The sequence below is a fragment of the Mus caroli genome, chromosome 7 (genome assembly GCF_900094665.2).
Source record: "Mus caroli chromosome 7, CAROLI_EIJ_v1.1, whole genome shotgun sequence".
Lineage (NCBI taxonomy): Eukaryota > Metazoa > Chordata > Mammalia > Rodentia > Muridae > Mus > Mus caroli.
In genome coordinates this window covers 74,890,029-74,905,068 of record NC_034576.1, presented here as the reverse complement: position 1 = coordinate 74,905,068, position 15,040 = coordinate 74,890,029, and the positions used below count along the sequence as shown (strand labels likewise).

General features: G+C 42.5%; 1 protein-coding gene across 1 annotated transcript in view; it reads left to right on the top strand.

Moving 5' to 3' along the window:
* The first annotated feature begins 9,040 nt into the window (after window positions 1-9,040).
* Mctp2 (multiple C2 and transmembrane domain containing 2) overlaps window positions 9,041-15,040 on the top strand; it is a 228,181-nt gene continuing 222,181 nt past the window's right edge. Inside the window, exon 1 of the mRNA XM_021166947.2 lies at window positions 9,041-9,219. The gene's annotated coding sequence lies outside the window, so the exon portion shown is untranslated. The remainder of the gene's footprint in view (window positions 9,220-15,040) is intronic.

The window sequence follows — 15,040 nt, the reverse complement described above, 5'->3', positions numbered from 1 at the left end:
CTGGCACAGTCCTTAGTTGGGAGGGGTTGGACTGGGTTCGTTCCAGGAGACCCTTATCTCAGAAATGTCCCCGGAACAGTTTTCATTTGAGAGGGGGTCTGACTCTGGTGTGAGAGTTCAGAATGTACTCTGGGGTGAGAAGTTCTGGTGGTCAGTAATTTTCCTCTTTCATTCCCAGCTTTCTGGATGGGAAACAAAACAAACAAACTAACTAAAAACAGGGTGTTTGTCCTTTTCTGTGAGAGGACAATCCTGAATATTTAACATTCCGGATTTCCCTGGTGACCTGTGTGTACAAGAACTTTCATGTTCCCAACATGTATATATGAAGTTTTGAAAAACCATATTTCCTATAGGCTGTCTAGAATGAATTGATAGTCTAGAAATATATTTTAGAACAAATGAAATTATCAACGCAGCCCTTTCACAACAATAGAAGCTCTTGATTGAAGCATTTTAAGATCACAGGGTATATAACTGCTGTGGAGCATCTTAAATAAGAAGAATTGATTCTTGTTAGTTGAGGAGTGTGAGAGTTATGGAGGGAGGAGACAGTTATTATTTTGGGCATTGGAGGAGACAAAATCTCATAATTTATATTTAGCTTTCTTTCTCAGAGTGTGCGAGGTGGCCGAGAGGCAGAGCATCGAGGGCTTTGTGTGGGTAACCATAAAAAGAGGCAGCAATGTGAGAAACAGGAAGAGAGACCAAGCAAAGACACTATTCTTTAAACCGCAGAGACCGTGGCAACTTTTATCTTGGGGCTCATGTTAAGGATTGTGTGATGAAACAGAACATTGATTCGTACAAATGTCTCCTTGTAATATTTATCCTGCTTGGCACTAATGAGCATTTATTTGCCTTTGCCCGAGTTGCAGTTGCAGAGATGAGCTAGTGAGTGTCCTGAGCCTTAGTGAACAACACAGTCAGATAAAGGTATTGTGGTGGCCTCTAACGTCACTTCACTAAGTACAGGATTGCAGCAGTTCACAAAGCGGCAAGCACAGCCAAAGCCTGAAAGAGGTGTGAGCCCACAGGCAATCCACTGTCTTCTCAGACATCTTACATCCCGAACACTATGACCTTAGATTTTATTTTATGTTCCTTTGCTAGTGACATAAGCAGGCCATTCCTTTTGGCTTATCTGTCTATTTTGTTATCTTCCCTCTCTCCAAGGCTTAGCTCCTGACAATAGTCTACAGCTGCTTCACCTTGGCAATTTAAATTCTTGTTTGCTTTTCCACACTGCTCATCGATCACTGGCTTTGTGTGTGTGTGTGTGTGTGTGTGTTTAACTTTCCTCCCTTTGCCTTCTTCTTGTACTTCTGAAGTGCTGAGAATCAGGCCCTCAGTTCTCTCACCTTACACTGCCATCATTTGGTAGCACTTCCTGCCCAGAGGACACAATCCCCCTGCTGATCACACCTTGCTAACAGACATTTCACAGTTGCATGAAATAAGAAGAACAATCAGTAGACAACATCTCCATCAGCATTTCAAATGGTTCTCAGACCTGAATTCAAATTCCCAGAGAATTACCCTGTTATCTAAGGCTGCCCCACTTCTGTTAAGACACTAAAGGTGCTGCCTGCACGGGTGAAACAGTATGGGCTTGAGTTCTGAGGAACTTTCCAAAGGAACACTAGGTTGTCATTATTGGAGGAGAAAGATGGTTTGAAAACAAGGAGTGAGGCATTGAAGGTGACACAGGCTTCCCAGAGGCCTGGCCTAGGTCTGCATGAGCATGTAGCCTGCATCCCCTGATTATGTGGTGTCCAGAGCATGTGGCAGCAATGCATGTTTATGTGTGAACCATATGCAGCTTGAAATATGTCTGGGATTTTCAATGAGATGCATTGAAGTAGAACTACATCTTGAAAATTCATTAAAAAGGGGTTAGTTTCACTAAAAATCCATCAGGAATAAGGAGACAGGTAACAATGTGTGTGTGTGTGTGTGTGTGTGTGTGTGTGTGTGTGTGTGCATAGCAGGTCATATTTAGTAGAAATTGTCTGAGGAACTCTCTTCTCTCCAAATCATCTCAAGTATGTTTTGTGCTTGATTGCCAAGGGATCTCTTCACTGTTCTTCATGTTAAACGCAGCTGAACAAGAAATTCAACTTAATCAAATATGCTTTTTAAAAAAGAATATACCCTTTATAGAATGAACACTTTTTCCTTTGGTTAGGTGTTTCCATTTAGGGAAGTAATTGAGTACTCCTATGATGGTTAATCTTGTCAACTTCTTTTGTTTAGTTTTTACTTTTGCGATTATAATATAATTACATTTCCCCCTTTCCTTTTCCTTTCTTCCCTTTAACCCTTCCTGGATTCCTCTCCTGGCTGCTTGTTGAATGAATGGCCTCTTTTTTCATACACACACACACACACACACACACACACACACACACACACATATATATATATATATATATATATATATATATATATACTTCCCAAATATACCCTGCTTAGTCTGTATAATGTTACTCCTATGCATGTTTTCAGGGCTGACCTTTTGGTATTGAGTAACAAATTGGTGTGCTCTTCCCTGGGGAAGGCTATCTATCCCACCCTTTGCATTGCTTAGTCACTTGTAATTCTTTATGTGGAGCTAAAGCCTTGTGGGCTTTTTCTCATACACGTTGGCATGTCTATTGGTTTTACCTTGTTCAGTTCATGTTTGGGCATTCATGTTGGTTAGTACTTTTGGATGTAGCCTCTGACATTACTAGAAGACACACACCCTCTAACCAACTTCCCCAACCTTCTGGTTCTTAGACTATTTTTTGCCCTCTCTTCTGCCTTTGGTATGGGGGTGTTTTATAGATATCCATTGCGAGTGGGCACCACAACTCTGAATTTTGATTGGTTATCATTTTGTGTAGTGATCTATCTGTTACAAAGACAAGTTCCACTTGAGGAGGGGTAAAAACTATATTATTTGTGGTATAAGAAGTATTTATAGACTGTTGTTAAGGATTATGCTGGTTTAGTAAAATAATGGTTGTAAGTTCTCCTCCAATAACTGTGAGTTGACCAGCACGGAGTAAGTAGATAGCTAGCTTTCCTGTTCCAGCCCTGGCCTCCTCTTGCCCAGCAGGTCTTAAGTCCAGTTAAAGAGCTGTTGGTGGGGGCTGGTGAGGTGGCTCAGTGGGTAAGAGCACCCGACTGCTCTTCCGAAGGTCCAGAGTTCAAATCCCAGCAACCACATGGTGGCTCACAACCATCTGCAACGAGATCTGACTCCCTCTTCTGGAGTGTCTGAAGACAGCTACAGTGTACTTACATGTAATAAATAAATAAATCCTTAAAAAAAAAAAAAGTTAAAAAAAAAAAAAAGAGCTGTTGGTAACTACCCTGGTCTACGTACCACTCCTGCACCCACATATCTAGTGCTCCATACTGGCTGTTTATGTGTTTCTTAGGTATTATAGCTTACTAGGACCTTCTGTTACGATGGAAGGTGGTCCCCAGAGAGGAGTTCTTCAGGTTAGTTCCACCTTAGGGGCCTCTAGGGTTTGTAGTACATGAGTATCTTCAGCAATACAAACTTACCTTCCACCTCTTGGTGGTAACCAATGGCCATAGAAATAGATTATATGTTTGGGAGTCTACAGTTAGCACTGGATAACAACTCAAAAAGGGTTTCTTGTATTGGGCATTTTGTTAGGTGATCTTTCACTCCTAAAGAGAGCATTGGCATCCTTGATAAGAAAAGTTCATTACAACTATATATTTATACACAGACTATATGTATTATAGTTTTTCAAGAAAAAATGTTAAAAGTATAATTCCTTATGACTGTCAGACATACTTATTGTTATTTTTACCTGCCTTCCTTCTTCTGGGTTTACCTCCCTCCCTGAAAAGGCCCACCTCTTTCTTATTTTCCTGATTGTCAGTTTGATTGGATTGGGAAATGCAAACGTGAATACAGCACACTTCTGGGTGTGTCTGTGAGGATATGTTCTGGAGACCGTAGGCATGTGGGCTGGACCTGAGGTGGGCTGTGGAGGATTTCCCTGAACGTGGACTTAGCCATCCTAGGGGCAGAATGGCCATGTGACATAAAAGGAGGAAGGAAAACATCAACTGATACACGCATCCACTGCCTTTGATTCCAGTTCTGTGATGTGAGAAGATCCATCAGACCTTCCCTAGTAGGGTGCAACTGAAGTCCTTATAAGTTAGAATAAATCATTCCTGCCTTTAACTACCGGTTCTTTTTGTTTGGAGGAGGTGTGGGTGGTGGGTATTGGGAAACATCAGGAAAGCCTGATTAGTCCAAGGTAAATACTAGAAATTAATTTAGTTTAAGATGAAACGTCCTAGTATTTCATTTCATATTTTGGACCCATATGTTCTCAAGAAGTGGCAACAGTAGTCATTGTAAATCTGCATCTAAACAATTACTACGAAAATAATTGTATGCCAGGTTCACTTAGAAATATTGTTATTATACACTTAATAAGGCTGCATCCATTTCCACACTACTTTGTAATCACTAATTACTGAATCCGTACTTTCTTTGTAGGTCAACATTCCACCCAGTAATTAAAGGTTAGATACATTAAAAGTTACCCAAATTACATGTCCCACATAGGCATGAAGACAGGCTGATGATATGTGTCCAGCATTTGTTAGTGTCTTTAGTTATAAGTTTGCTTATTATTTTTCCCTGTGTATCTATATTTATATTTTCTCATTTCTTGAGTATACATTATGGGGACATTCCTAGACAGTTCTGGCTTCATTCCATGATTGTTGCTTATCTGCCGGCTGTCTCTGTGAGCAGCTAGGTTCTGTCCCCTCATGGTTATTTTCACCACACCGAGGCTCCCTGGAGTTCCGCCCTGCGAACTCGCTCAACAGTATTTTCTACATACTCTCTTGAACTTGACTCTGAGAATGACAATTTTGGCTTTTGCACCAAAATTGTCTCCCTTTGATACACTTGATCTTATCATTTGATGATACATTTCCCCTTTAGGACCAAGCTCTAGGGTTCAGAAGACAAAAGCCATTGTGGGTCTCCCCTTTATTTTCTTATATTTACAGCATTAATAATAGAGCTTGAAGCACTATTGACTAGGGGTACAGACTAGTCACCTGGCTTCTGGCCACAAGCCAAGGTTTAGGACTATGTGAACTTGATGTTTTTAGTTGGGCATGCACTGTTTTGACTATTTGGTCCTTTCCTGTGCCATCTAAGCCAATCTTTTATTTTGCTGGCTGGGCTCAATAAATGCCGCAGATTGTGTTAGTTATGAGATTATGTCAGGGACAGTGTTGCTTATTGATGGAGGATTGGCTATCGAGGAGGGTTGCTCATCACCCTGCTATTTCAGTCCGGAGACTTCTACTTGCTCCTTCTCAGGAAATAAAGACAGCCAGTAGTAGCTTCTCTGGACAATGTGCAAAGACACATTCCTGGAAGATTGCTAGTAGTGGGACCTTCTGAGTCAGGGGGACAACAAAGGCACTTGCTTTACTTCTAGAACCTATAGGATGCAAAACAAGCTGGTCCCCGTGGGAGCAGATTAAGACTTTTGCTCCTGTGATAAGTGATGCTTAGGATCGTCTTTAAACAGGCATAGCAGTTTGAATATATTGACCCTGGCAACCAGTCCAGATGTAAAATCAACAACCATTTGTCAAGGTTCACTTGTCACATGTCCCTTAGTGTGGCCAGCAACATAGTAGCAGCAGCCAATAAAATTGAACAGGGACCAATGACAATTCTGTATAGCCAGAAACCCTCTCTTGGTGTGGGGTTTTGAACAGTTAGCTAACTGAATGGGCCTTGATCACTAGATGAGAAATCAGCAGAGGAATCCTGGGCAAGGCTTGACAACAGTAAGCTTGGCTCTGCTTTACCCACCCGATGAAGCTGACAAGTAGATCTCCAGCCAGAGCCATGCTTTTCGGTGATTGCATCCCTTGTCAACAATTGCCATATGTTTATCTCGCCAATCAAATTCTCATTCACACCATCCATAAAATCTGATTTTGAGTACCTTATTATCTGTGACCATTTTTAGTTAATCATGTCTAGGTAGTTGAGATAATTTGCTATGTAGAATTATCCTAAATTCTATTGATGGGTTCAGGAGAAAAGTTTTGTGCTATGCTTTGTAAGTAATTCATTTTCTGTGAGGGTTCCTTCTTTACCTTAGAGGATGGAAGCTTTGAGGGTGGGGGTGGGGGGAAGACAGCTGTCAAGTGCTGGAGCTAGGTAGGAGTGACCTACTAAAAGGTTTCCACACCTGCCCTTGGGCAAAGAGAACTAAATGACAATTATACAATAGAAAACTCTTCTTGAGTAAATAGAATAGCAAAAACTGTTTGCACTAGCCATAAAAGGTGGCCATTTTCTCAGTACTATGTAACAAAGTGAGTACCACTCCCTTGTTACACTATACACATCTGGCACTTGGACAACAGTATACATTTTCCCATGGTCTGCATCCTGAGAGATATGTGTACCTCAGTTGCTTTTCAGCTTCTACCAACATTGTTCCGGGAATGATGAGAAACTGCAATGAAGGAAAATGGGAATGATAATGGAGGCCAAGGGCTAGTCACTACTGGCATCACTAGCAGAGCCATGGACGCTTTCTATTGGGTAGTAAGGGGATTTGAACTTCTAAGATTAGCCTTGGCCTTCTCTCTGGATTTGGGCTGGGTTGACAGCTTGATAGCATGACTGGCTTAGGTAAAAAGACCATGGGGATCCACTATGGCCCCTTGGGGCAGGGAAGAGTCAAAAGTCTAGATTTACTGATTACGTGGACCCTACAGAACATGTATTTGCACTGGACATTTATTTAAAAAATGAAGAGCTTTAAGGAGATTGTCCTGCAGCCAGGCATCCATTTATCTAGAAGTGGGAAATCTCCAGTTCAGCAGTGTCACTGACCACAGGGGCTATTTCTTGAATAGCCACATACCTTACTGCTGCTATGAATTATGAAGGCCAGAGAGAACAGGCTGTCTATTATAAACTTGGGAGGTTTTACTTTTTGAAAGTAACAACAATTACATCATTGATCAGTGCCCATAAAGTAAGACTCAGTTCACAACCTGCTTAAATCAAGAGATTCAAAATAACAGCAGCAAATTAAAAATTGATCAGCCACATAGAGTTTTAACTGTAGCCATGATTAGAGGTGTAACTGTAGCCATGAGTGGTCAGGTAGGAAAACTCAAGTACTAAAACAAGAGAATGGGTCTCAGAGTGCAATCCACTGAGAGGAGGCAGGTAATACCTTAGGACAGGTAAAGACAAAACCAACATCAGAAGGCCCACTCCCCTTGGGGGTGGGGTCTGGTGGGAGCAGGATAGCTCATCTTTGCGGGTGCAAGCAGGAGATATCACCATAGACATCTCTGTCTGTAGCCCTTTCGCTTTCTATAGAATTCAATGTTTGCAAAAGGCTGGGAGCCATTTTCAGCTTGTGGTTGGGCTGCAGGAACCACAGAACAGGAACTTCACTGGGGCGGGAGATAAAGACAAAAGTCTCTTGTGAAGCTTTGTTTAGTGTTTTAATTCATTTGTATCTTTAGTCAGCTTTAAAGGAACAGCTGCTGCTTTTAATAGGCTGCTGTTCTCTTGACTTTCCCCCATTAACTTTGCTCTCTAGAGGGTGTAGGACCGTTCAGGGTAGTGGATACATCCTGTTTTGCTTGCTGGACTCTTCTGGGACCTCAATCCAAGCTTTCAAGCAGAGTCTGGGACTATGTCCTTGTTTTAAATCAGAAATATTATGACCTGTCTCAAAGGCTTGTACATATTAAATAGGATCAAGTATCCCATTGCAAGCATCTAGACGAGGGCGAAGTTGACTTCCTTACTTCTGGCTATTGAGTTAGTGGACTTTTCAAGTCCAGGCAATGGTTTTCACTATTTCTTCCCACAGTCAAATACTTTCCTTCTTTTTCACCCCTCCTAACTTCCCACCTAAGAGACTTAGTCATTACCTTATCTTTACTGAATGGCTGATGTGGACCAGAGGCTGGGTCCTAGCTTTAGAATTTCTCAGACCCTATGAGCTAGTTATATTTAAATTGAGATTTAGTAGAGGGAAGGTTGCTGTCTAATCGCTGGGTGATCTGCCTAGGTACAGTTAGTTGTTGGGCCAGGATTTGATTTTAGGACCTTCTGAGTTCGGAGCTCAGATTTGCACCAATCACACTCCCCTGGCGTCACAGATTTCCTATCCTCACAGCAGCCTATAGAATGCTAAATCTGTCCCACAGCTAGGTTACCATTTCAGAAACTCCTGTATCTCTTTTCAAAACCTCTGCTCCCAGGAAAGGTTATTCCCGATCTTCCCAGAGTCTTCTGTAGCCACCCATAGGCTCTCAGAGCACAGGATGAAAATGGGAGTGGGGTGGGGGGTGGGGTAGGGGGGGCAGCAAAACGGACAAAGCCAGAAGGGAGCAAGGCAGGGGCGGGGAGGGGGGAGCACAAAGGAATCAAAAGGCAAGTATTTACTGAGCACCCGAGGATCAAAATCTCAAGCGAGTGTTTTTAAGTCTCAGAGTCCTCAGAACAACTCCCAGACCACAGAGCAGCTCATCCTTGGAGAAGGGGACAAGGCCCAACAGATCTGGGTGAGTGACTTCCAGCCACCCTCGCACTCACATGGCACAGGTTTCCTAGGTTTGATTCCTAGGGTTGTGGTAGTGAAAACGGAAGCGGTTCTCTGCCTGGTGGTCTTTTAGGAACGGACTAGGAGCACTGTGAGATCTTCGGAGCCTCCGTGAAGAAAAAATGTTTAGTAACTGCAAGTTTGCAAGACTACACTCCTGTTTCCTTCCTTTTGACTTTTAGGACACACCTTCCTCCCCCGTGAGCCAATCCAAGCGAATGATTTCGGAGTAATCGCGCTCTGCACGCCCAGCTAGCCTAGCGAACAGCCCAAACTCCTTCGTGTCACACCTGGAAGAGTCACCCGCAGCTGCCCCCGCGCTAGCTGGGAGGCGGCTCCAAGGTGACGCGACCGCCTCCTCCCCTTTAAGGCGGGGCTCACAAGGGGGTGGCCGAGGAAGTCCCGCGGCTCTTGGGAAGCTCCTGTGTCCTTTGCATCAGGGATACTTGGTGTTCTCCCGAGCCGCGACCACAGCCATAAGGGACAGCAACGGTGGATCCCACGCAAGTGAGGGGCGCGCGCCCGCCGCGCTGTACTGGCCTGGGGACTCAGCCTCAGACAGGTGAGATTGGTGGGTCACCTGGTCACGCGCATGGGCAAGGTAGCAGGGTCCTGAACAGTCTGATACTGAGGCTGGACTTCTTTCTGCTTTTAGCCAAAATGGGAAGTTGCCGATTTTAGGGGCCGGGGATGGGGTTTAATGTCATTCCTAACCCGTGGTTGCCGGCTGGGGGTTAAGAGAAGTGTCATTTGGCCCAGAGACGGGCATGAAGTGTTGGCGAACTTGTGTTGGCAGTCTGTCACAGCGTTTCTTAACATTTTAAAGGCCGCACAGCAGGGCTTCCCGGAGTCCTGTGGAGTTATCACCCCATTGCTTCCCGAATCTGGACTTTGCAGAGGTCAGTCCTTTGATTGGATGGGCTCTGGTGCATTCCGAGTTCGTGAAGATATAGAGACTCGCGTTTCTGTCTTTGCGTTGGCATTTGCTCACTTACAGGACTGTGGAAAAACCTTAGAGTAAGCATAGGTTATGAGCTCTCAGCCACATTATCAAACAAAGCAAAAGTGATGACGATTGAAATGAATTTGCAAAACGAATGTTTCTGCAGTTCGTTCCCTAACGTTGTCTACGCTGTCCGGTTGTTAAATAGAGCTCAGATTTCACAAGATGAGTTTTCTCTGTAAATGGACTAGCTCCTCTGCGGTATGAGGATCCCAGCTGCACCTGGATGCTGGATCCTGCGTGCTCTGGAAGCTACCAGCCTTCAGACACTTCAGGTGCTAAAGAGCTGCTCCGTGAACCCTGGGGCATTAGAGCTCTGGTTTCTCCAGGCATATGAAAATGCAGTCACCATTTATTCTTTGGGGTCTCTGGATGATGATACAATTAGTATTCAGGCCTTGATTGGGTCAGTGGCAATTCAATTAAACAAATATTGTACACCTGCTAAAGGCAAGCCATCTAAAGAACAGGCTGAGCTAGGGTTTGGTAGCCAGGTGTTGAGACAAAGGAAGGGGGGGGGGTCCTAGAATGTCTACAGCTTACAGGTGGTGTTTAGAAAAGCCCAGGGCTGCATTGATGATTGCTTCAGTATGGTCACCTCAGGTAAAAGGTGCCCTATAGGGAAAATGCAAGTCTTAAAGGAGTGTGGCATAAGCCACATTGAAAATAACGATGAAACCTGTCAGTAAATAAAGTTAAGAATTAATGAGGACCAATTATATAAAGGGTTCTATAGGTAAATAGGGCTCAATTATATAAACAGACACCTCATCTTATGACATGAAATACACATAGTATACATTAATTCACCCATACAGATGAGAAATGGAGGCAAAGGACAAGCCAGTAGGTTGGACAAGGAGGTTGACCTAGAAATGGAACATGGATACACCTGTGTGCTGTTTTGATAATCCATGCTGTAGTAAGATCAGGCAAGGCAGATCTGAAAGATTGGCTGGAAATGAGGATTCAATTATGTTCTCAAAATCTGCTGCCTCGGGTTAAAGTAGGCTGAAGTGAGAACCAGTGGTTTTGTTGTTATTGTGCTGGTAAACTGTGCCCTACCCGGGACAAGTAGATTGATGGTTTTTTGTTTTTGTTTTAAGGGAAAATGATTATGTCACTTCTTCAGTCTATCTTAAAAGGACTAATATGTACAAGTGGGGTTGGTAACTTCATATGTGTTCTTTCTATGACATATATTAACATACTTCAACAATTTAGCTTAATTTCTTTCCTTAGCAGGGAAGTGACTAAAGGTATCATTGTCCCATGGCAATGACCTTGTGTTCACAAGTAAATACAGTAACATATTTTAACAGTTTAGCCTAATTTCTTCCCATAGCTGGGAAGGGCATAAAGGTACCATTGTTCCTTTGGAAATGACCTTGTGTTCGTATGTAAATCCATCTCTTATTAATAGATGAATACCATTAAAAGACTGCATCTGTCTTTCCTCCAGCCTATCTCAGGAAACAGAGCATATTGTGCAGCCTTGGCAAGGAATCCTTAGCATCCTCATGTCCTGGTTGTGTAGACGTTAATGCACCTCTGCTGACCACATCTCATAGTGCATGCCACATGGAGCTTCTAATTAAAGTTATTATGCTCTGTAAAATAAGTAAAGCTAGAACTCAGAATCCTGTCTATTTCCTGTCAAGGAGAATGTTAGCATTCTTAAAACCTTTTTTGCAATTACTGCTAACTGAACACAAAAATCAAAGGTATCCACAGTTTAATTTTTTTTTTTTGAGGTGTTGCCAGTTAACTGATGAGAAATGGCTTTTGCCTGTGTTGAAACATCAGATTACACATTCAGCCTGGATCACATGGGTTTGGTTTCTCTATTTCCAATGAAATTGACAGGGCATCCTGAATTCCTCTTTATGAACCTTTAACATCATCTGCAGGAGGTGTGTATAAACCCCCGCTTGATTTGATTACAGACCAATGGAGATAGAGCTGGACCAGAAGACTGACAAGATGGAGAAATAGTCAGAAAATCCAAAGGCAAAAGTGTGTTTGGACACTTTTGTGGGGCTGAGGATTCTGTGTGTCCTGAAAGGCAAAGCATTTGGGCACCCTCTTGGAGAAAACCAATACAAAATTCAAGTACGAAGGTGAATATTTATTTAAATGCAGATGAACTAGACAAGAACTGGAGTCTCTCTCTCTCCCTCTCTCTCCGTTGCAATCTTATTGGGCAATTTATCAGAAATGTTTACAGAGCAATGCTTCCTGTTTGTTGCCTGGCTTCCTCTCTCTTGAGACTACTCAGCATCTAACAGCTGCTTGGACCACAGAGCCCAATACAGGCCTTAGGCTAAAGCTCTTGTATATGAGTGAGGGACAACTTGGTGTTTGGAGGCCAAGGACTTCTAGACCCTTGAACAGAGAAGAGGTAGCTGGGTGGAGTGGCAGAGACTCCTGGATTGTTAGAGACTTTTAGCACCTATGCCTAATGAACAACCTAGATATGACCTCTAAGCTCTTCCAGGGATCTATTGTCTGTTCAGTTACCATTTGCTAAGGATTTCCTGTATCTTAAAGTGAACTAAGGGTCTTAGTGCTCAGTTCTCATTGTCTTCAGGACAGGGCTTCACTCATCACAGTGCAGATGGTGCCGTCATGAAGGATCTATGGGAGCCTTTGCATGACTTCAGATGACTGGACTGAGATTGTAGTTGGTGGGTTACTGAATCTAGGAAGGGTTTTGTAGGTGAGCAGAGGGCTACAAGAAACCTGAATATTTGTTGTTCCATGATGTTTTCATTGACGTAATGGTGTACCTTAGTCAGTTCTCATGGTATCCTTCAGACTATCTGCATGAGCATCCCCGAGATAGCTCATTAGATGTGCATATTCTCAGACCATACTCCAGGGCTTGGGTGCTGTATATGAACATGGAGGGTTTTTATTGAAACACCAATCAAATGATCTCAGACAAGATGAGATTATGAACCACTATAGAATTTCAGACAACAGAGCAGGCAAAAGATCCCTTTTGATTAAGAATGAGAGGAAATTTATTAATAATATAGATGTATCACTGTTATAAAACGGGTTAAATCTCTTCATTCTGAAGATCTTAAATCCAAAGGGTTCCAAAATCTGGAACTTTTGAGTATTGACATGATGCTTCAAGGAGAAAATTACACACCACACAACTGTTTTATTTTTGTCCAAGATTATTTAAACATTGTGTAAGATTACATGCATACCAGGTACAAGTGAAGCCCAGTGAACTTATGGGTGAGCTTGAGTTCGATGTCTAAGGTCTCTCACTGTACACATGCAAATAGTATAGTATTTGAGAACTGATCAAATCACAAACACTTCTAGCCCTAAACATTTAAAATAATTGTAATCAGATATAATTAACATCAGACCTTGCAATGCACATACTTATATTGTGCCATTCACACACGTGTTTAAACTGTTACTGTTTAACCACCAGTCCAAGCCCAAGGTGGCACAGGGCTCTCCTTGTTTTAATGCAAAGGCTGGGAAACTTAAGAAGAGAGCAAAACAGTATTTTGCTATTTTCACAAAAGTCTGGAAAGCAGTTCTGGTAGCACTCAGGGGAAGGCAGTCGGGCTCCAGAACCACCTTTCTCATTCTGCCTCCGAGAAGTTTTCATGGATGCCATTGTGTTGTGTTGGCATCACTGAGGAAATCTGAAAGGCAGGCACACACACACACACATACACAGACACACACACAGAGACACACACACACAGACACACACACAGACACACAGACACACACACAAGAAAACAAAGCAAAGAAACAAAATCAACCTCATTGGGATATACCTTTTAAACCAATCCTGTCTTTTAGTGAGTACCTTGGGTCCCCATGGTTTTCTTAAGGGAGATTTTCTTTAGGGACAGATTCCCATGTTAGAAAAGTCCATATAACTTATTCCTACTGCAGATGGTTGAATGCAGAAGTTACTGTCTTGTCCCTGTTTAAAAATAGTGGAAAGAAGCAACTAAAGAGAAGACTGATTATTTTGCTTCGTGGTTTTTGGAGGGTACAATTGCATGCAGTAGCATCGATAGACAGTTTAGTAGAACAGAGTCAGCTTTAACTCTTAAGGTCCACCCATCTAGGCAACAACCTACTTCTTCCATGTAGGTGCCACCTCCTAATATATTATACAAACTTCCAAAATAGCGCCACCAACTGGAGACCAGGTGCTCAAACAGGAGTGTATGGGGAATATTTTACACTCAAGCCCCATCAGGAGTGAATGGACAGAATTTCATGATGTGAGAAAACCCCTTCCTGTCGCCACATGATAGACTGATAGTGCACATCTTCAGTGAGTTTAATTGGGAGGATAGTGGTGATGGAGATTAGGGTTCTATAGACTTGCTAAGATTTGGACCTGGATTTGGGCTGGGGATAGAACTCGGGGCTTCCTGCTGATGGGGAAAGCGTTGGATTTTAGACCCTTTTAAAATCAAACCCTCTCCCCAGTCTATAGAAGACTTGAAGGTGATGTTGTGCATAACCATTGCTCATTGAAAGATGGACAGAAGGCCTGTAGTGCACACACACACACACACACATACACCTTTTATACACACCTATAGATTAAAAAAAATATCCTGAAACAAATATTCATATTTAATCTTAAGACATCTTATTATCAGGCTATATAAGTAAGAACATATAGCTAGAGATATAAGTATATTGAGAATGTATCCACAGATGTTTTGCCCTTGAGTTTGAACTTCAGGTTAATGTCTTTACCTCTGCCTACAAAGGTTGAACTTAAGATGGTCAGCAACATCTAATTTGTGGATAGCCTTGGCTGGTTCATCCTCGAACTCTGCTATACATGTGATCACTTATTACTTGTCTTATTGTTAGGCAACCATGGAGATAAATGTGAGAGTAGGTTGAACATAATAACCTTTCTGAACCAACAGTCAAGTAATGGCTCTTCAATGCCTCTTGTTATGATGCTGTGAAATGACTTACATTATTGTTATTCAGGGTTTCAGGCTGTTTGTTTAGCTTAAGGCAGTGGGGAATGTTGGAGGTGTGGATAGATTTGTGACACAAGTAGATATTCAAGGATGATCAGGTGAATGGGCCCGATGAGGATGGGAAGGCCTTGGCCTTAGGAAGGGATTTGTACCAGTTTGGGAAGAAGAGAATTATGAATTCCACGGACCTTGTATTTGAAATGACTGTATGACTCAGAGGTAAAGGATTGGGATCATCATACAAAAGTCTGTTATCTATAAGGGAGTTGTATAAGGTAGAGATTTGGAAGAATAGCTAGCTCTTTAGGTAATAGCTTATTCCTTGACTAATGATCACTTGATTTGATAATGCACTTGCTATGAAAACTGAGTGAACAGAT